Source organism: Phlebotomus papatasi, chromosome 2 (assembly GCF_024763615.1).
Source record: "Phlebotomus papatasi isolate M1 chromosome 2, Ppap_2.1, whole genome shotgun sequence".
Taxonomy (NCBI): Eukaryota; Metazoa; Arthropoda; class Insecta; order Diptera; family Psychodidae; genus Phlebotomus; species Phlebotomus papatasi.
In genome coordinates, this window is record NC_077223.1 from 35,079,772 (window position 1) to 35,101,592 (window position 21,821).

Below are 21,821 nucleotides of genomic sequence, written 5' to 3' on the forward strand. Positions count from 1 at the left end.
CACTCTGGACTTTGAGACCTACCCAAACCCCTAACCCAGCTGTACACACATTCACTCACCAGCCAAGTGAAATGTATAGGAAATTGTGTAATACACTTAAATCATTTATTTAAGATGGGGGCATGGTCGGGGGTGGATTCAGCAAAATAGAATATTGAAAGTCGTTTGCTGTACAAATAGAAAATAGAATTTGTAGTGTTGAATGTAAATTTTCCTGGTTCTGGGAGAAGAAGATGCTCGAGCCACAATCCATTTTCACCAACATTTCTTTTTCTTTCCACTCCTTTTCCTCTTCTTTTTTTCCTTTTCCTCTTTTCGGTTGGAAAGTATTCAATAAATTCAGAATCTGTCAAAATAAATAAAATTATCACAAGAAAACTGTAAATAATTTTCAGTTCAATTTTTCAATGTCCATGACAATATTTGCAATTTTTTGTTTATTCTGTTTTTATTGAAAAAGATAAATCCACTTTCAACCACCACCATTGTTTTTTATAAACTAGTTGTTTAATTTTTTTTATATTTTCAGATGTGTTCATTTTTTTCTCACTTTAGTGTGATTTGGGTAAAGACCGAAAAAGTAAGATGACGAACAAGGTACTGAATTAGGTACCTCCGGTCGGTTAAAGGAATCACTCTACGAGATCGAGTTCGTTCGTTAGGAGCTAGTGATCGAGAAACTATTTTGTCGTATTAAGAGATTACAACCTCGATAGTATGGTCGTTCAGAGCGTAAATGAATAAAGAGTTCCCAGAAAATCCATGCGAGCTAATGTGAAAGAGGCAGACCCAGCACAAGGTGGTTGAAACAAAATCCGGATGATGCCTTAAATCGACTTGGCATAGACTAGGCCCCAAGGGTCATAAGCCTTCAGTTGTTAGGGGCCACAACTGAACTGACTTTGTTTAGTCCGGTAAAATAATTCCGGTTTGCAATAATTTTTAGTTTTTATGCGATGATGACCCAAGGTCTCTCACGAATGCCATTTTGGGACAAAAGCATCAGGACATAACCAGATTAAACAGCAAGCATAATTTTACAATCAAATTTCGGTGTAAAAGTACCTTTCTACACGGAAAAGCAACACTGTTAGTGGCAAAAATCTCTTGTGGCCTCTAACAACTGAAGGCTTATGACCCTTGGGGTACATTAAGAAGCATGTATGGCAGATATACTGACTAATTTGACAATTATCTGATAGAACCTAGTCAGTTTTCTTAGTTCTTAAGATCCACCCCCACCAAGACTTTAATTTTTCCCTTATTTTTGTGAGTTAAACATTTTTCCTGGTAAAAATTAATGTAAAACTTTAGACAATGGAACTTAATTTATTAATTATAGTTAAAAATGAAATTATTAAAAGATATTAAGCTAAATTTGGCCAAAAATAAATACCCTAGCGCTCAATTTATTGACTGGAATTATACTTATTTAAACCTTAAAAAACAAAATTCTATTACATTTCTAAAAATACTTAGAATAAAAAATCAAAATTTTGATTTTTTTATGCTGGCATGAAAAGACGTTATGGTCTACGTATGAATTTTTTTCAACATTTCTGTTTTTGTTGAGTTTCTTTAAGGATTAATGGGTGGAATTATACTTATTTCCACCACTGTATCTAAATAATATTTATCTGTTACATGGTAAAAATCTGCTTAAAAATTTCTAGACCTTGTCACTAAATCCGATTTTGATTAAATCATTGCGAAAATAAACCTTCTAAACTGATTTAACTTCGATCTTGACTAAGAAAATATTGAATTGGAGTACATTATAACCAACATTTTTGAAAACAACCATTTATAAAGGAAGGGCGTGGGATCACTGAAGACAGAAGTTGATATCGCTTAATTTCTTGGGCTGTCTAGGTCTAATACTAAAGTCTAAAACTTCAAACCTTCAGAATCCCAAGATTTTGAAGGTAAAGAAATAATATATCTTGCTATTGACGATTTAACTTCTATAGGTCTTTAAAATTGGAAACTCATCAAAATAGATTTTTACTGATTTAATTTTTTTTTATTACTCAAAAAATACATTGTCATTTTTTAAATACATCTTGTTGGACGTTAGATATATGTATATATTAAAATAAACAGAGCAGTGACTCTTTAATTTGTTAAAGTCGAAAATCAATTTTCTCATGGATCTCCTTTTTTAAATTTTCAATCAATTAGAATTATAATTCGCAGAGAAATAATAGCATAGGATGATACCAATTAAAAGCTAACCATATTCTGATGGTATTTTGTTATATCGCCATTCACAAACAATGTGACATATTCATTGTGCAAAATGTACAAATCCAAGCTGAAAAAGCTAATTTTGACAATGTTGGAATTCTCTAATTATCTCCAATCTCTCTGGCATTATCCGAAAAAGTTTCGTCTATAAAGTGCAGGGCTGCGACAGAAAAAAAGGGTCTAAAATGAGACTGTGCCATGAATAAACTTTGTAAATGTTCATTTTCTGTGCCGATCACGTCATTTTACAGTCTGCATCGCTGACAATGGAATTTAAAATGCATTCATTTGAGGGATTTCATGCTTTCACCATGATGGTACTCGGGAAAAAGCTTACAAATAGCTGTGATTTATTGTACGCCCCCAAGTTTCAATGTCACTCCTTTTCGACTAACAATAGAGTTATGTGGCTTCAATTCACCCTCACGTTTTCCAACACGAGCAGCATAGCTCACGGCTTTTTCCATATCTAGCTGGGAATATATAGCAAAGGCAGCACCATTAATTGACCATAATTCCGATTATTTGCCATGGCTGATACCTATTAAAATCATACACTTGACTTTCATATCAAATGAGTGTCGATGATATTTATGTAATCCATTTACTTCCCAAATGAAATATTTGCGCAGATTGACCCCAGTAATAAATTTCAATAAATTTTGCAATATTTGACTTTCCTTTCCCAAAATATTTCTCTTTTTACTTTTCCTACAATTTTCTATTAATTATTGTTTATTAAATGTATTTACCACCCCATTGTGCTGATGAGGATGAATTTATTCGCCAAATATTTTAATCGAAATTCACAGGGTGCTTCAGCGCTGCTCACAAATTCCTTGCAAAAAACTTAACTTTTTAAAGAATACTTTCCTTTGAATTATATTATACTAGGAAACTCAGTAAAATATCATTACTTTGAGACAATCATGTCCATATTAATGTCGTTAAGGTATAAAGCGTGCAGACGAAAATATTTCCCATTTGAACAAAGGCTCCCAAATACCACAGTTATGTATTAAAAAAAAAAACAAGTATTTCTAAAATAAAAATATTTTTATTGGGATATTTCTAGATTTTCAATTTTTTGGTTTTTTTTAATCCAATGGTTTATCGCCGAATTGTCGCACCTTCTTCTTAACTCCCTTCATTGAGGACTTGACAAACGCATCTCTAAGGTCTCGGACGGCTTTCTTCCACTTTCTCTCAAAATCCGGAAAGTTTTCGGCTGTGTGGCTTTTCTTCCTGAGATTTGTCTTCAAAATGTGAAATATTTTCGTACGCAAGCTTCATAAGCAGACATGAAAATTTACTAAACTAATACTTAAAAATTTTATAATAAAAAACTAAATAATTGGAAACATATAAATTTCCTCACTTAACTGTGATTTTTTTATATTAATATATAAATATTATTATATATTCTTCAAATATTTTTCAAAAAGAAATATTTTTCAAATAGATTATAAAAAGAAATAACATAATAATACAGCAATAAATTTAATATTGGAATGAGGTATCTTGGAAAACGAAATTTCCGAAAACTTCATTTTATTTTTTGAAATTTTCTATAACCTAAAGCTAAGATTTGAAATTTGAACTCAAGATATCTGCATCATAAAATGATCTTCCTATCCTTCCTATCATTTAACACATTATGATCGAACTGGAGTCCTCTCTTTAACTAGACGAGTACTCTACCAACTGAGCTATTAAAAGGCACATGCTCTGCATGCGTTGCTATTTGCCACACGTGCTGATGAATGGATATAAAATAGATTAATATAGAATAAAATATAATACTTTAAAAAAATACTAAAATACTAATATAGAATAGATTTTTTTAAATCTCTTTCTCTGAACACACCCCGTGCGGCCATCACCGTCTTAGCGTCGAGATCAACCTCCAGGATAAAACAATATATTCCAAAGACTTTTCAATAAAACTTCTTTGGTATTTTAAGGTAAAGTATTATTACTTTTCTAACTAAGACTATTAATCTTGTAAAAATGAGACTTTTCTTTACAAAAGAGACACCTTAGCAACTTTATTAAGCGAAATTTGCGATTTATTCATAGTTCCAATTAATTTAGTATTACTTAACTTATTTAATGTCTTATCAGGTAAGATTTTTGAGAAAATTTTGACTTGGAATTAGATTTTCTTATTTAGAATTCCGGGATCTTCTGGAACTGGACTAAACCTCCACACTGAAGAATTAATATGAATTAATAAATTAATATATTAAAAGAAAGTTAAAATTAGAAAAATTATATTTTCCCCACGTTAGGTTTATAATATCGTAATAAAACGTTTTTTGAGAAGTACAGGATTCAATTTAATGGGTTAATATTATTTGCCATTCGACTGTTTGGCATCTAATATTAAAACGATTTCTTTATTATTAGACTTTTTTTTTAATAAAAATTAATGTAAATTGTCTAGTCACTCGAAAATCAAAACTTCGTTATTTTTTTGTGATCAAAAAATAATAAATTTTAAATAAAACTTAGGGAACCCTGTGACGAGTAAAACTTATTTGCTCTGGCTATATCGGAAAATATCTTCATTAATTTGCTACCGATCATTGCTATATTTCGCATTCCTCTTCATTCAATGTGGAAAATTTTCCACTTCCTCAGCAATAATATATATTTGCTCATGAAATATAATGCTTGTGCATGAAATGGAAGAGGAAACATCTTCTCGTCCAAAAGTGATGGGTTTTTGGGGCAGGATGAGTGAGTGGAGGGAGAAGGAATAAAATGAGGATTCCATCTATTAAAAGAGATAATTATGTATCGAGTCTAATGGCACATTCTTCGTGCCACCCACTCAGCAAACTTCAGCCCTGAAAATGAATATCCCCGTCGGGACGCTATATAGAGAGGCCTGGGTATGGTCCTTTTCCACTGACTACATGTTCGCGATATTATCAGTGCCTAATAGCAGTTTATATCTGATTGAAAACTTCGCAATGGCTTCTCGAATCAAAACCCAAAATGGATGGAGAGGAAATGGTCCATTTAGGCTTTCTCATATAATCGCGTATCGTTCGTTACTTGTTAGAAGCACAATATTCGCCCCTCGTATACTCTGTACAGTACTTTTGAATACAATTACCCGTCACATTCATGGGAGATAATGATAATAGAGCCCAAGTCTGGAGGCTGACTCCTTTACACAGAAGATTCAAGAGAAGATATCCATCGAGTTGAACGTCTGTTTTATGTCACTATTTCATTTTGACTCCCATTCTACCAAAAAGGTCCCTCCGGCCAAAAAAGCACGGCTCAATGTTTTATTTAATACCATTAGAGGGTATAACATTTCAATCAAGGAAAAGAAGCACCAAGATACACCATTTAGTGCTCCAACCACCCCATCTTCCGTAACATTATCAAAGGGTCTCATCTATATTTCTTCACTAGACATCTCAGTCATATGTGTAATGGTATTCCCAGTCCCGGAACTTATCGCATCATCTATCGATCTTAGAAGTCACTGCGGAAAACCCTGAGGAAAATGCCAAAAACTTTGGAAATATTACAAATTCACAGCATGAATCAGTTGTATGACTTAAATGCAATATATTGAGTGGGAGCAATTACTTTAATGTGCCAAAGAAAATGTCTGGTTCCGTGTTTTATTTGAGGGATTTTAAGGGGGTGGATTCAGAGAATACAAAATGGATTGCCGTGCAATTTCGCTCATCATGTAAAAGGTGCAATCAAACCATAAAGATATCGCTCTTCTGCGTCAGCACTTTTCCATCGTTCCTTTTTCTCAAATTGGCCATTTCATTTTGATAAATGTGATATTTCTTAGTCATTCCAAAATCGATATTTAATAGCAAGGAGTTTATTGCAGATATTGCTTGTGACATCAAATCCAATTTATTTCTGAATTCACTTAAAGATAGTAAAAACAGAGAAACGTACGTAAAGTAGTGGCTCAAATGGTGACCAAGAGTGACTGATACAAAAAAATAATATTTAAAGAAAAATAAAAAGTATTAAAACAAAAATCTCTAAAAGACAAAATTCCTTATGACAAAATCACAGAAATATTAAATATTAAAAAGGCATAGTTACATTTACAAATTTGATACGTACGTACGCTGCATCAAACTGAACACCCTTCACAATCAGGAGATGAGAAATAAATCTAATAGCATAAGATGTTCTAGACGAATACCACACAAGATGCCAAAAGCATCCAATGCCAGATTTTATCTGCATCTCATGAAGATACTGCCATTTGTTTGATGTGATTGGTGAAATTCCAGGGAAATTATTCATTTTCAGCTACTTCAAGAGCACAAAACAGTCATGGAAAAAAGAACCTTGGGAGAACTTCATCAATCTTGATGAGCATATTCAGGAAAAGCATTCGATTTTGGAAAATCGGAAAAGAGCAGTCTTCAACTACGACAACACTGGCAAAACGTCCTAGCATTATGAAAAGCTTGAATTGATGACTTAGATACCAACTAGCTTAAAAAACTTATTGATTAGTGTAAATTTGGTATTATTTGGACTTTTCAAGAAAGCATTCACCAGATTTACCGTTTCCAGAATGAAATTCTCATGGAATCAAACAAAAAAGTGGTTTTTAGTGTCATGAAAAGGGACAGATAATCCTAACCGGCTTATGTAGGTGAGATTCTTAACGTGAGCTAACTCGGAGTGCATGCAAATTCGATTTAGAGCTGAAGTTGGGAGACGCCATTCAGTTATCTTGAATCAAATTCGTGAAATTATACAAATTTTGTATTTAAACCAAAATATCAAGGATTTGGATGAACTGATAGAAAAGTGATATATGGGTGAAATGTAGACCAGAATGTTCTCTATAATTTTCCCATAGAACATGATCTCATCGATTACTCAGAAGCCAAGATAAGCGAGGTTTTTTGTTTCTTAACTCGTTTTTTCATCCAGAGTTCCCCAAGTAGTCATTTGTTGAACTTCAACTATATCAAGGAATTGTTGTATTTTGTGGGACTTTCCATTTAAAACCCTATTTTAAGTGTCTTGCTGGAGTAGAGGCAGTCAAATTGGCATCTGAGTGATTTCAAAGCGTTATTATGGGAAAAATCAATTTTTTCACACTTAAACGGCAAAATCGAAGTGATAGCGTAGTCTGAGTGGAAAATGATGTATGGACGAAATGTAGAGACAAATGTTCTCTACAATTATGTCGAAGTAATCATCAAAATTGGTTCAGCGACAGTCGAGATAATTGAGGTTATGTGATATTGAAATTGGTTTTTCGACTGTGGCGCCCCTGGTGTTGGTCCCACAAAGTTCAAATGTTCTAGAAAGTTGTAGAATTTGGTGAGATCTTTCGTTTAAGCCCTCATTCATCAAAATCGGTCACATAGAACCGGAGATATGATTTTTTGAATTTTGTGAACTTTGACCCCTCATATCTCCGGTTCTATTGAAACCACAGCGCGCATACGCACCATTTTGGAAACGTCCTAGACTGGACTACAACATACTAAAATTTCATTAACTTGCACAATGCCGTTTTTGAGAAAAGTGACTTTGAATTTCGATGAATTTTGACGCTATCACAGCGCCACCTGTGGTGACTTTTTGAACTTCCATCTGAAAGTGCTCATCGAGACGAAACCAAAAAGGTAAAATTTAGGTCGCTATGTTAATTAGAACCGGAGATAGAGGCCGGTCAATGTTCGAACTTTGACCCCTTATAGCTCGGGTCAGGAGTTATGGATCGACTTAAGGTTTTTTTTGTTTAATAGGTATAATCAACGGCTACAACATACTAAAATTTCAGCCCGATGCACAATGGAATTTTTGAGTTATTTAACTTATAAGATTTAAAAATTTTCTTTTTAATAATAGCGCCCCTAGCGGTGGTTTTATGAACTTGCGATGTTAGAAGGGGAAGTGGCATTTCACGAGAGCTTTCCAAAAAGCCCTCACTTTTTAAATTCTGACAATTAGAACAGGAGTTATGGCCATTTTAAGAATTTTTTTTTGGACCCTTATAGCTCGGGTCAGGAGGGTCGGGGGACCTTAAGTTTGGTATTGATGGAAAGCTCTAAGGCCCAGCTATAACATACTAAAATTTGAGCCCGCTCGATGCCATAGGGGCGGAGCTATTGAGAAAACAAAAAAAGGGGGGTCTTCAAAATGGCGGAAGGAGGGGTGGGGGGTGGGGGGTCAATGCACCAAGTTGCAATTTTCACCCGATATATAACCTTTGCCGAAAACCGCAAGTCGATATCTTTTTTAGTTTAGGAGCTATTAAGCTCCAAAGAGCGGCCGGCCGGCCGGGAACGTAAATTAGCCACATATATATTCGTGATCAGGAAGTGCTGAAACACATTTTGGCCAAATTTGAGGTCGATCGGACGACATGAAATTTTGTTAGGATTATAGTAGGTGAGATTGTTAAGAATCTCACCTAATAGGGTGTTCAATGATGACATGAATCGTGTGCGAAGATGGAAAAACTTAATTGAACTTTCGCACAAATCGCCATTAAATTTTCATTTTCCTTTAGATGAAAATCTGAGGATTTCCTGAGATTATCTGAGGTGGGATTATGAACCCTATAAGTAAGAAAATTTTTTGGCATAGTTAGAGAATCGATACGGTTTGCATGGTTAGTCAGAAAAAATCACTGATCTTGAACATCATTTTTGTGTGCGAAGGTTCAAAGCCTCCCCCTATATGACTGAGCGTAATCGGTCGTAGGTCTATTATATTAGATTCTAGGGATTCTCTCTATATTCCATTTAAGATTCTGTTAGAACGTTAAAATAAATATTAGGAACTTCACAACTTTTGCTTAAACATCCGCAATCATGGATCGTCCAAAGGCAATCTGCCTTTTTTTAAGCCTAACAGCCCCGTAATTTTAAAACTGGTTTTATAATTGTGTAGGAAATTAAACTGAAAATCTGTAAATGAATACAGTTCTTGAGTTCTTGAACATCAAATTTCACTTTGAGATAATACAATATAAATAGAATTTCCTGAATTTTTGAGTTAGTTGCGGATTGTATAGTATCATGTTGCTTAAGTTGAAGTGCTTTCTCTTCCCTGATGTATGCCAAGGTAGACATATGATGGAAAGTTCAAAAAGAAAGAATTTATGAAGGGAAAAGTGGAGAAAATGCTCAACAACGCACATCTTTTCCACAAAATTGATTTATGACACATATATGATAAACCCTTTAGGAGTTCACTGTAAGTGTCGGGATGTTTGATGATACGTTGCGGAGAACTTTCTGCTGATCTTGCAGTGTTTCAGTGGTTGAAAATAAATAGCTAAGAGTATACATAGCGCAAATGATAAAATACAGTCACTTCCGATTTCTCATTTCACGCCATATAAGCCCAAGTATGAATGAGGAGTGAGATGGGTACTTTCTTTCACTTTTTTGGTCGGCCGCACCCCAAATTCACATTGTAGGGGGTGTCAGTGCTTTTGTCACTCGTTCTCTGTTTATCCAATCAGATTGTGACAGGTTCCCCTTATATGCTGGAGCAAATGATAAATGTTGCCTTTTGTGTTTGTCCACAGAGCACACAAAGTGCTGCAAACATCACAAGAAAATACTAAAAGAAGATGGGGGAAAATCTTTCAAGACGCACGTCTCCTTATTTTTCTTTTTAATAATAATAATAACAAGAGAATTTGAGAGAGTTGTGTATGATGGAAAAAAGATGATCTCTTCCTCCGCCCTTGTGATACCTTCTCTCAAAAATATCCGTGTGTTCGGCTGGAGGAGACTCTGGGCCAATGGTGTCGGCATATAAGAGGCGTAATGTCATTTATCATCAAACAAACGTGCTATACATCTGATAGAGATGATGATGAAGGGTGACTCAATGGTGGTTGCAAGAAACAATTTTTACTCCGATACTTATCCTGGATCTTTTTTTTCTCGTCATTTTTTCCATTGTCCTGACTTGACGCTCCTAGGAAAAATGATTGGGGAGAAAGTTTCCTTACAGCATCGATGTCATAATTCAATTTAGCACAAGACGCATTCCACACTTTCACCCCCTCCCAATAAACGAAAGTTCACTCTTCGGCATCTGCTCATGAAATTACTTAATAATTCCCTTGAGAAATCTCATTGCATGTTGAAACAAGAAAAACCGATTACAATCAACAAATAAATTCTATGGATCACCCAGGATTAAAGGGCACCACAAAATAATTTTTGTAAACATATTTTAGAAATTACGTATCAGACTGTCGAAGAAATGTCAATAGCAAAAGAAATACAATTCTACATTGATCAAGTTTCTTGCGAATTTTTTCGTTCGTGGAAGTAGAAAAAAGTATAATTCAAAATGCGGCATGAGCTAACAATTAAACAATTACTAAATTTGTTTCCATGTCAGTAAATTCCCTGAACTTCTCAAAAGCATTTTGGAAGAAGTTTCCAAGGCACGTCGATGAGACATACTTGACCATGTACGGTAGATATGTATAATCAAGGGGTGAATCATTGCCATATCTAAATTACAAATAGTGTTTCTTGGTTGTAGGGTTCGAGAAACCTATTTTAAAATACTTGAATGTTTGAAAACGTTTTGAGTCCTTTCGGAATTTATCAAAAATGTTTGAAAATTTTTACGATTTTCAAAAAAGTCCTTGGATTTCATAGTTCTGAAGTATCATGCTGAAGATTTCTGACTGCAACAGATTGAGCTGTTTTTTTAGTAAAAATGATCAGTAAAAATCAAAATTTGCAAGTAGTGTGATATATAATATAATGTCAAAGGAAAACTAAGGAATTATAAACTATTTTATTTATTTTTTTACTAATAAAATTGAATTTTACTCCCATAAAAGATTTTCATGATTTTCTTAAGGTTCTTGTAACCCTTATAGAATTCTTTCGAGGTTTCGGCTTTTGTTTAAAATTATTGATTTTTTAAAAACTTTTAAAACTTTTGTTATAAGTTTTTGGTTTCTAAAATTTTCTCTGAATTCCTCCTGTTTCTCGAGTTTTCGAATTCTTTTAAAAATCTGTAACCTTTTTTATAAAGGACAATCGGCAAAGCGCTGAAACCTTTCGCCTATAAGGTACAGTAGACTCCAGCTCAATCGGCTCTTTTTCAATCGGGCACAAAATGTTGTTGGCGATTTTCACGCTTGATTTTGAAGCGATTGATTTTGAAATCTGTCGATAATTTGGATGACATTTTGCCCCATATGCCCGACTGAAAGAGAGTCTACTGTATTGGTAAAAGGTAAACCCTTTGTTCTGGGACCAACTCCAAAAGTATATAGGAAAAGCACTAACGTAGATATTAGTAAAGTAGATAGTAGAATAAATAGTAGCACTAAGTTTAACAAATGGGATAACTATATTTACAAATCTAGTTTCTCCCAACAACCGTTTGCCTTATGTTGTTGGTGTCTAAGTTCGATGTCTAAAGGAGGACTTAAGGAAGATTTTTCTAGAACAAACCATATCTCTATCTCTCCACCTTCCTATAATTTTCCGCATTTTCCTTGAATATCCTTTAAATTCATAAAAAAAGGATTGTACGTCTTAAGATCGCAGCGTTCTGAAATTTACCGTAACGCAAAAACTTTGAATAATAGGGGAAACTGGGGCACCACCAAACACGGGGTACCGCACCAAACACTAATTTTTATTTCTAAACTACTTGGACTATCTCAACCATTTCTTCTGTAGACAAGCATCCCTATAGTGCCTATAAATTCATATAGGTCTTATCCTCTGAAGTCGAATAACCGATTAAAAAATCGCAGTGTTTGGTGGTACCCCGTGTTTGGTTGTGCCCCAGTTTCCCCTAGGTTACAAAATGGGCTTAGTCCCATCTCTGACGAAGGGTTGGACCTTTCTGTCTATTGTCCTATCTTTAGATTCTCGTGTTCTACAAGAATCCAAAGAAATTTTCATGGCTTTTCATATTTCAATAAAAAGTGATTGGATTCTTCGGGTTTCTATAACCTCATCTCTAGATTGAAAAAGCTTTCTAGAATTTCTTTGCTTTCTCGAAATGAAGAGTACTCGCGATTGTTTTAAAATTACTTATACTTTATGTTTCGAAAGAGTTATTGAAATTTCATTTTCCCTTTTTCTACTTATATTCTAAATATTTTCTAAGTATAATAGTGTTTAGGATTTGAAATAACGAGATAATCATATACACTTCATGTTTTAGAAAAGGAATTTTATATGCTGCATAAGTATTACTCATGGCTCTTAAGTAGAATTCTCATTTCAGGTTTCAGGTACAATAGAAATGTATTAGAATTGTTAATATTAGAGTTCGCAATTGAAAGTACAATACATAACATATCTTTAGGAAATAGACGGAGACACTGAACCTTTCTTGATTTTCACAATTTTATTCTCTACGACGTTTCGAGGATGGATGTCCTCTTCATCAGGTATCGATTCTGTGTGATTCTGTGTCGGTCAGTCGAATGGTGAACATCACAGATCAATTTGTGATCAAAGTTCAAGTGCAGTGTAACAACTCCCACCTGTACGTGATTTTCCCTGCCATATTCGATACCTGATGAAGAGGACATCCATCCTCGAAACGTCGTAGAGAATAAAATTGTGAAAATCAAGAAAGGTTCAGTGTCTCCGTCTATTTCCTGCTACATTCTGTCGAACCGAAATTCTTCTGTAACATATCTTTACTTAAAATTAAGTCTTTTTTTTAACGAAAAATACACTAAATTCCTTCTATCTGCGAATATTTCAGCTACCAAGCCATTGGCAAAAAAGCATTTTACACAAAAAAAAACATTTTAAGTTACAATTGTAACAAGTTATACTGACCAGAAAAATAAAATATAAGTCACAGAAAAAGAATAAAAAATTTAAAAATGAGAAATATTGAAGGAAAAATTCAAAATTTGCAAGAATCAAAATTTATTTTCAGTATTTTTCAAGTAGAAACAAACTTCGGTCTAATAGTAAGGGTAGTAGTAATAGTAGGAAGGATAGCAGGGATAGTAATAGCAGTAAGAATAGTATGAAGGATATCCAGGATCAGCTGCAGGTTCTGGATCAGCAGCTGGCAAAGCATCAGCAACTGCCGTAGGAGTAGCCATAGCGCTAGCAACAGCTAAATAAAAATAATAACATTTAAGGTTTAGAGCGTATATAAAAAAAATTGTGTATTAATTTACTTACCGAATGCAAATAAAAAGGCGAATACCAGGAATTTCATTATGTTTGTTAGTCTGTGGTTGAATGGGTTCTTGAGAAAATTGCGACCATATTTATATGCAAAATATCGTGCTTTTGTTATGCGTGATTTAAAATTCATGAAAGTGTTATCAATAAACGACATGACAACATTGCAATATACAAGAACCTAAATACTTTTGTTACTAAGAGTTTCAAATTAATGTTCACGTAGGCAATCATTTGGAATTTTTAAATGTTTTTTTTTCTGTTACGAAGCACGTGTTATAAAAGTAATAGACTAAAACAAAACGTGACACGTGCTACTATTCGTGTTTCATAAATTGTTAATACATACTAAATACTCTGCAATAATGATAAAAATGTGCATATGATCTTCACTTGACTACAAAAAGATCGTTACTATCCAGTTTTGATTGTTACGTGGAATAACAAAATGGAAAAGAATGACGTGGTTGTATTAAACTCTAAATAGGCTCAGACTGATCCTTAAAAATATCCAACCGACAAAATTTATCGGTAAAGGATCAGGTAAAGAAAATTTTTGCAAAAAACTCTAATTCCTTGTCCTAAGTTTTCAGTGTATATGATAGTTTGGGTTGATCCTTTTCAGTTAAATTGGTTAAATTTTACTGACTAATTATTCTCGACGATCAGCCTGAGTGGGCTTCAGGGAAAACCTAGTTCCTCTATGAGACATTTGCATTAATTTGAAACCGGTCAAACAAAATACAAAAAAAGCATTAATTCAATCTCAGACTTTTCCGGAATGATTTGGTCCACTCAAATAGATTTTGTATGAGGCCCATTAAAATAGTTCCAGTTCGTAATAGATGTTTGTATTCTAAAGATAACTTGAGGTCAAAGCTTCTTTATTATGATATAATACTCAGAAAAATAATAATCGAGTAAAACTTACTCGAATTGATGTTGAATTGACTCTTTTTCTTTGTGATTTTCGATAAACTATATTTTAGAGTTGATTTAACTTCTATTTAGGTGTAATATTCGGAAGAGTTGTTTTAACTTTTTTTTCCTAAAATTTACATGACAAAAGAGTATAAACAACTCTTTTTACGACTGAAAATAACTCGTTTTATGAGTTAAAATAACTCTTTCAAATCCCAAAATGGATAGATTTTGCAATTTTATGTTTTTTTTTATTTTATCATTTTTTTATTAATATTTTCTTGATCTCAAGTTCCCTATATTCCGAGCGAAATATCACGTATGATACACGCACATGTCTTCATGAAACACCGTTAGGCATATTTCTGGTTGATGTTCCAAATGAACTTGGTCACACGAAAATCTTCTTGACTGAAGTATATTCTTAAAACGAAAACACTTAAGCATATACTTCAGTCGAGATGAAATTTTACATCGAAAAAGAGTAATAATTACATCGATATCGATATCGATACACTCGATATATATCGAGTGTTTTAACTTTTTAGGTTTTCTCTTAGTGAAGGTTTAGAGTTTAGATCACATGCTCCTTCAGGAATTTGACGGACAGTTTTTCACTCTTCAGGTCTTCTAGTATTCATAAGAGTTTATTCCTCTTTGAACTTATCATTTTCTCTTTCGATAATTCACTAAAAAAAAGAAATGAGTATTTTTGAGATAATGGAAAATAAGATTTAAAAAAAACTAGTCACAAGCCGAGATCAGCTAATTTGTAGAAGTGAGATGCGTAATGTGAGAAAAACTCGGAGTTCATCCAGTTTTTAAAACTGGATTGAAAACTTGATAACTAATTTTGAAAACTTGTTGACAGTGCAGTTAATTTTTTTATTTTTTGATAAAAAATTCATTTTCATTTTGAATTTAATAGTCTTGAAACAGTATACTTTACAGAAGTTATAATTACAAAAAATATGATTTGGATTATCCATTTTGATTGATGGCATTGTTCTATGGTCGATTGCATGAGTTATTGTTCTTCAAAATACCGCCAAATGGCTGGAGAATTTTTTTTAGCTACTTTCTAATGTTAACTGCATTACAGGAACGTGAATTTATTTTAAAAAGATTTTAATGACTCGGAGTCTTTAGTGGTTTGCGGAAACTTCGTATTTTACATTTCGTATTTTACATGTTCGTATTGCACATTTCATATTGCAGAAACTTCGTATTCTAGTACATTTCGTATACCATTTCGTATTTCACATTTCGTCTTTCATGCATTTTGTACAAAAATTGAGCATTTCGTCTGCCATACATTTTACAAAAGCATATAAACCAATAAAATAATAGAATTGAGATTCATTACATTTTTTTCTGTTAAAAGTAATTAAATCATTACATAAATTTTGGCAAAGATCATAAAGTATAAGGAGTTATTTTATTTTCTACAATAATTATCTTAGAAACCAAATAAATAAATTAGACCCCTTTTGGTGCAGATTAAATGTATTACTTTCTAAATTTAATTTATATACTAGTAGTAAAATAACAATTTTATTTTAATACATTCAACTCAATAAAACTTGCTAAAGTACAAAAAAAATCCGAATGACAACCCCTTTGTGACTTGAAGAAAATTCCATTCACAGAGAGTCTAGAAGAGAATTTTTGTCTGAAGACACCATCGGGCCAATCCACTCCTACATCGAATTTTTTGATTGACATAATGAAATATGATCAGGTGACGCCACATGAGTCAATAGAAAAGTTTCGGTCCGTTTCGTACATTCAATTAAATTAATATATACCATGGAAAAAAATAGTTAAAGACAACTATTTATAATCGTCATGTTTAAATTGACAGTTTTTCTGTACAAGGTGCCACCTCTTTGTCGTGTTATGCAATTAATTTGGGAAGCCCGGTGTTGAGATTATGGGAATGATTTTCTACGAAACGCGAAAGATTGTGTGGAAGGATAGATAAATAGGAGACTCTTGGGAATGAATTATGGACCGAGCTGAGATTTCTTTTTCTTTGATAAATTTTGCGATATTGGTGATACAATTTTTCGACCGTTTAGACGTCCAATGGCCAAAGATGTGATTTATTATATTCTCCACTTTAGGCAACTAATAGTTTCTTTGCATTGGCGTTTTGGGGAGAAAATTGAAAATCCATTCTTGTGTGCTGACGAGTTGGAGCCCAAGGGCTAAGATGCTAGGAAAATATCAGAGAGAGTGTTGCAGTAATCAATTTGGCGAAATGTCGGAAACAGAGCGGCAAAAGTTTTAGTTTTCGACAGAGTTTAGGGATATGTTTTGTTCATTTGATCGATATTAATATGTCTTCAGTGACGGAAAATCCTCCAGTTTTTGCCACATAAGAGAATAAATGACGGGAATTGCTTAGGCCTCTCTCGGGAGTGACTGTCAATTTGACTTCGAGATTAATTTATTTACTCAAACGCCAGTTTATTTCATCTTTCTCCCCCATCACTCCAAATCTACTTCTTTTTTTTCTCTCTCTTGCCACCCACGAGCCAATTCCTCATCCACGGTATCGCACTTCAATCTGGGGATTATACTCCAGAGGCTCCAGAGGAAGGAGGTACCAAATCACTCCCACATTCCACTTGACATATGACAATGCTCCTCAGAGTGTTATTGTCACACGCGGAGGGCAAATTATTTTTCTCATTCACAGATTGATAAATTCACTGCTTTTTTTTGGAAGCTTTTTATGTCTGGGTGCTTTGTAAATAAATGACATGACGATCTTCATCTCAGTGGTTTGTGAAGCTTGCAAAAGATGAGCCCAGACCACTATGGAAGACAAATTAACAATACGAGGCATGAATAAAATTTTTGAAAAAGTTACTCTAGGGTACGATAGGGTAATTTGGTATCGGATCTAAATTTGAATTTTGAAATTGCATCACTGACTGATTCAGATTGGCATTGATTCAGAGAAAAGGACGACCACTATGAAGTATATGCCCTACAATTCAAGAGTAGGGGAAAGTGGGAAAGTAGTGAACATGGGGTGATTGTAAACATTTCTTGAATGGACAATGATCACTATATGAATTTATATACACCTCGTATTCTAAAATCCAATACCTTATTGAAAAAAATCACAGTGTTGACAACTACCTCATGTTTAAAACTGCCTCATTTTCCCCTAAATTTCTAAACTAAGCATAAACTAATTGATTTTTTTTTTAATTTGATGACTTTTATAGACATGCGAATTCAAAAACCTGAAGTTTAAAGTTTTAGAGAAAAAATCAGTGACAGAAACTTATTTTTATTTTGATTGTTTTCATAAATTTTATAATTTTTCATTTTAATTTTTTTTATTTTAAATTTTAATAAATTATGTTATTAATTTTTTTGAGAGACTTTGGACAAAGATATCTGGCCCATACGACACATGAAATATCGCCGTAGCACATTATATAGATATTATTAGATTCAAGAAAAATCTTAGAATTTGTAAGATGTACGTAAATCAGATTTTGTAAAGTCATAAAATTGGCATCAAATAAAATTATCAATTAAATATAAAAATTCAAACATTTGCGAAAAATCGACCCTGTTAAAAAGTTACCTGAAAGTATAATTTAATTCCAAAAACAGATTCAGAGTAGCAGATTGCCTAAATCTATTTTAAATTTAGATAACTAGAATAATCCAATTCGATTTTATTATTATTTTTTTCATTCAAATATTTTTTTTAGTATTGTCTGCAGGAACGCTTGATTTATTTTATAAAGTTGCATATGATGGACTTTCTAAAGCTTTATTAGAATAGTGTTTGAATAAAAATTGTTCAGTTACATGAGAACTTGAGATAAAATGCTCGAGATCTAAAAGATGGGGTAATCGTCATTTTGATTTGACGTCTCTGTCCGCCAATTTGAATAACTGTCAAAACCTAAAATTTGACCGATTGATCTGAAATTTTATTATGTTGTAGCTGATGTCAAGACCTTTGCAGAACATATTTATAATCTGACCTAGGTCAAGAGTTTGCGTGGATACAAGGGCTCCAAATTAAAAAAATTTAACACCTTCTGAATACATAACAACGGGGCGCTTCCATTTTAGAGCCCATCTCTAAAAATATAACAGTACTATCACTAGATGATACGATCCAACAAACAAACCAAGAAAAAACTATTGCTTTAGGTTTTAATTTATAACTAAAAAAAAGTGTTATAAATAATGAAAAAAATAAATTAAATTTACTGTTTATTGTTTTGTACAAATAAATTAATGTATAAAATAAAACCCCAAGTATATTCGTGCTTATTGAAACATTTCGTTTAGTCTCTAGATATACAATATTAAATAATAAAGACCGTGGAAATTTGATAATTTCAAAATTAGAAAGTTTGGGCCTCTGTATTTAGGTAATTGCTGGACCTAGACTGGAACATAGATATTTTCTGAAAAGGTCTTGCTATCAGCTACAACATACTAAAATTTCAGCCTAATCGGTTGACTTCTTTATTTTGACAGTTATTCAATATGGCGCACAGGAACGTCAAAATAAGATAATAATGCTCCTATTGGACACATATTAATCCAAATGGAGACAATGGAAAGTTTCTAATTGGAGACAAACTGTGTAACTAAAACCGCGACGAAAAGCTTCCAAAACCTTGTTGAGTTGCTCTTGACTGCAGGATTTGTTTTTATTCTTGGTCTTTTCTCCTCTCCCATCTAAAACAACAAGAAAAGTTCACCAAAAAAAATCATATTTCCGGGGTTTCCTATTGAAGGCATTTGCAGATACTTCAGAAAAACTCTTTTTATTCATGAAATAGGTAATTATTTCATTTGAAAACTTCACGTACCATTAACAATAAAGATTAGCACTTAATTTAACTAAAATTGGCCAGAAATATGACATAAATGTTAAACAAAACGAATAAATAACAGTCACTTTATTGTGTTTTTCATTGGAAAACATGGTCGATCTATGAAAAATTCAATGGTGAAAAGGTACACTTTTAATTTTTCTGAGAAATTAAGAAATTATAATTTATGAATATGGATGGATTTTTCCTTTATTTTTAGCAAAATTAACTAAATAATGAAACTGTGGTATAGAAATAAAATAAATATAGTAATTTAGTACTGTATTTATCATGAAAACAGTGACGTTTCCATTTAAAGTAGCAAAAATTTCCATTTGAAGCAGGTTTTGAATTAGCTTAATTCACCCTAAAGCTGAAAAACAGCAATAAAACGTACAAAGTCACCCGAATTTACGGTAATTCTTAACTTTTTGTAATTCTACAAATTTGGTTTAATTTAGGCAAAAAATTAAGATATCTGCAAGCTATGTAAATATTACGTCTACAAGACATAATCTCATGACGCTACCTTAACCAAGTTTCATATGGAACAAAATCTAGAAAGTTAACTACTACTGTAGAATGATAATAGAAGAATTGAAATGGTTAAAGAACCAATACGTAGAATCAATTTAATTCAGAGTTCAATTAAAATATAATGACATTTTTGTGCAAATATTTGAAAGCACGTTTTAATGTTAAAATTAAATTTCGTATTGATTTAACTTGCATTTAAAAACACATATTGAATTTTAATTTTGTGAAAATTGCCACAACAAATACAGTCCAGAATGTAAATAAACAAAGAAATTTAATTCAATTTTGAGTGAATACACACTGATTGGGTGTGAGATTTGAGAAATGCTACATGTCGAAATATTGTATTGGTTTTTGTTTCTACTTTTCCCTTGTTTTCCCCCAGGGGGATGAACAATGTTGGAGAAAAAGTACGAATGTACAAAAACCTCCAAAAAAGCCATTTCTACATAACATTGAATGTGAATTACTATTGAATAGGTACCTGTCTCTTTTCCATTATATATAATATATACTGACAACCCCATTCCATACTGTTCTATTTAAAAATAACAGTAGGGGAGACTGGGGCAAAATTTGTCAAAACGAAAATTTCAATATTCACTATTTTCTAAAATAAAAGAGATTGAGGCTTGAAATTTTTATTATAGATAGCCTTCATGAACCTTCTTAAACTGACAAAGTTTCAAGGGATTCGAGGAAAGATTATGTAAAATAAAAAATAATGAAATGTTGAGCCCTATTTTCCACAAAATCGACTTTTAGAAAATGATTCGAAAATCACATTTCTTTCGAGATAGAGGAAAATAGTCTTCTGCAATGTTGTAGAGTAGTGTAAGCCCCGATGGGGCTCACCTAAATAGAAAAAATACAAACTTAGAGGGAAATTGGAGAACTGAAGGTGCCACCCATTTTTCACTTCATGAGAGTGAACCGTCCACGGCGACTGATGCTCACTCACTGAAGACTGAGGACATTTACCTAACAGTAAGAGCCCCAAAGCAACCTTTCAGCACCCATAGGGATGGTAGGGGTTGGGCGTGTCAAAGGAATGAGGAATTAGGATTGGTGGGTTATGGCCGTCGACTGGGTTGACATACGTCGAATAGGCCATACGCTCTACAGTAGTAAATTTCCTATAAGAATATGCTCATTATAAAACGTTTAAGTTTTCTCAGAGCTCGTGAAAGAATTAAATATGCGTTTTGACAAGGTTTGCCCCAGTCTCCCCTATTTTAGAGAAATTATTTTAAAGTCGACGAAAAACGACTAGAAAAAAAACTTTGAAACTGAACTAAACTTACATCATTTACTGCACACAGTAAGCGGAGGTTAACTTTTTTAATTCTGCTTAGAATAGTATGAAATGTAATCGTCACGATTTGTCGTACAAACAGTCTCATGGGTACATTTTGTCAGGCATCATCTCTAACAGCTTCTAGATGGAAAATTGTGAGCGAAGTCTCTTCACAAATCTCCCTACTTACACATTTACTTCCCGCCTGACGTCTCCAAACCCAATTCCCAGTAGATAATACGTATTCGTTACATGTAACGTGTATGTGTTCATGCCATGGGAAACGTATATAAAATGTCACATTCAATTTATACCAAAAACCAAAAAGCTTTTCACATTAAATACCTATAAAAAGTATACCGTTTTCTTGTGAAACGCCTTGACTTACATCGAAAACATCATACAACCACGGTTCTATTCTTTACTTTTATATTTAAAAATGATATTATATTTGAGAAATAGTAATTCTATATTAAAACATCGTCAAATCCCGTTTACACATTCAAACATTTCTAGAATCCGAAAGGTTACCCTTACTGAAAAACAGACCAAGCCCTAAATAAATTTTGGATGAAACCCGAACAGATACCAATAACACTGTAACGGAATAATTTCAAAGTATTTTTTTTATTTTCTATCACGTTTAAAAATAAATAACAAATATTGAAAGTTTCCTGTTAACATTATTCACTTAAGTGGGCGTGGTTTTCGAGAACATATTCATCTAGAAAGAAATATGAGCAACAGGATATGTTTTTGTTTATTCTTCTT

At 33.0% G+C, this 21,821-nt stretch overlaps 1 long non-coding RNA gene across 1 annotated transcript; it reads right to left on the reverse strand.

Moving 5' to 3' along the window:
• Positions 1-13,146: 13,146 nt before the first annotated feature.
• On the reverse strand, positions 13,147-13,660 carry LOC129802343 (uncharacterized). Its single transcript, XR_008751788.1, has 2 exons — positions 13,428-13,660; positions 13,147-13,359 (listed from the first exon to the last, which is right to left on the reverse strand). It is a non-coding gene; the product is annotated as an uncharacterized LOC129802343 (long non-coding RNA).
• Positions 13,661-21,821: the final 8,161 nt, after the last annotated feature.